This window comes from Arachis duranensis, chromosome 9 (assembly GCF_000817695.3).
Source record: "Arachis duranensis cultivar V14167 chromosome 9, aradu.V14167.gnm2.J7QH, whole genome shotgun sequence".
Taxonomy (NCBI): Eukaryota; Viridiplantae; Streptophyta; class Magnoliopsida; order Fabales; family Fabaceae; genus Arachis; species Arachis duranensis.
In genome coordinates this window covers 25,821,210-25,823,074 of record NC_029780.3, presented here as the reverse complement: position 1 = coordinate 25,823,074, position 1,865 = coordinate 25,821,210, and the positions used below count along the sequence as shown (strand labels likewise).

Genomic DNA, 1,865 nt, shown 5'->3' with positions numbered 1-1,865 from the left:
CCCAAAAATATTTCTTGTTTGAGTCTAGTGTCTCATTTTAAGTTTGGTGTCAATTGCATGTTTCTGTTCTTCTTGCATTTATCATGTGTCTTCATTGATCTTCAAGTTATTCTTGATGATTTACTTGCTCTGACTTTAAATTCTCTTGTTTTGTGTGTTTTGTTGTTTCTCATATGCATTCTCAATTTGTTAGTGTCAGTCGTATACAAACTTCTAAGTTTGGTGTCTTGCATGCATTGTTTATTTGATTTTAGTTGCATTTTGATTTTTTTTTCTCATCATTAAAAATCCAAAAAAATTTTTAATTTGTGTCTTTTCAAGTCAATAATACAGAGAATTGAAGATTCAGAACATACAGCAGAGGAATTACCCAGAAAAAGCTGGGCGTTCAAAACGCCCAGTAAGGAAGGAAAACTGGCGTTTAAACGCCAGCCAGGGCACCTGGCTGGGCGTTTAACGCTCAAAAGAGTAGCATTTTGGGCGTTAAACGCCAGAATGTATACCATTCTGAGCGTTTAACGCCAGGATGGCATAAGAGGGAAGATTTTGTTTTTAATGCAATTTTTTTTTCAAGTTTTCATAATTTTTCAAAATCAAATCTTTTTCAAATCATATCTTTTCAACCATATATTTTCAAAATCAATTTCTTTCCTTTTTCAAAAATACTTGCTAACAATTAATGATTTGATTCAACATTTCAAGTATGTTGCCTTTTCTGTTGAGAAAGGTTTAATGTTCGAATCATATCTTTTCTTGTTAGCCAAGTCCTTGATTTTAAAAATCAAATCTTTTTTAAATTGTTTTTCAAATCATAACTTTTCAATCATATCTTTTTAATCACATCTTTTTCAAGATAGTTTTCAATTCATATCTTTTTTATTTCTAATTTCAAAATCTTTTTCAAAATTCACTTTATTTCTTTCTCAATCTTAGTTTTCGAAAATCATCAATCAAGTTTTCAAAATCTCTTTTAATTATTTTAAAATTTTTTTAACTTATTTTCGAAAATTCTTCCCTTCTTCTCACATCCTAATTCTTCTACCTCCTCCTTCTATTCCTCTGACACCTCAAGGAACCTCTATACTGTGACATAGAGGATTCCATATTTTCTTGTTCTCTTCTCTTTCACATGAGCAGGAGCAAAGACAAAAGCATTCTTGTTGAGGCTGACCTTGAACCTGAAAGGACCTTGAAGCGAAAGCTAAGAGAAGCTAAAGCACAACTCTCTCAAACTTATGCTATTCCCTTTTGCTGTAAGAGACAGAGCTAGAATATGGTTAGACTCACAACCTAAAGAAAGCCTGAACTCTTGGAAAAAGCTAGTCAATGCCTTCTTGGCAAAGTTCTTTCCACCTCAAAATTGAGTAAGCTTAGAGTGGAAGTCCAAACCTTCAGACAGAAGGAAGGTGAATCCCTCTATGAAGCTTGGGAAAGATACAAACAATTGATCAGAAAGTGTCCTTCTGACATGCTTTCTGAATGGAGCATCATAGGTATCTTCTATGATGGTCTATCTGAACTGTCCAAGATGTCATTGGACAGCTCTGCTGAAGGATCTCTTCATCTAAAGAAGATGCCTGCAGAAGCTCAAGAACTCATTGAAATGGTTGTAAATAACCAATTCATGTACACTTCTGAAAGGAATCATGTGAACAATGGGACGAATCAGAAGAAAGGAGTTCTTGAGATTGATACTCTGAATGCTATATTGGCTCAGAACAAAATATTGACTCAGCAAGTCAATATGATTTCTTAAAGTCTGTCTGGAATGCAAGCTGCACCAGGCAGTACTAAGGATGCTTCATCTGAAGAAGAAGCTTATGATCCTGAGAACCCTTCAATGGAATAGGTGAATTACATGGGAG

At 34.3% G+C, this 1,865-nt stretch overlaps 1 non-coding gene across 1 annotated transcript; it reads right to left on the bottom strand.

Moving 5' to 3' along the window:
- Positions 1–1,366: 1,366 nt before the first annotated feature.
- On the bottom strand, positions 1,367–1,474 carry LOC127742232 (small nucleolar RNA R71). Its single transcript, XR_008003420.1, has one exon. It is a non-coding gene; the product is annotated as a small nucleolar RNA R71 (small nucleolar RNA).
- Positions 1,475–1,865: the final 391 nt, after the last annotated feature.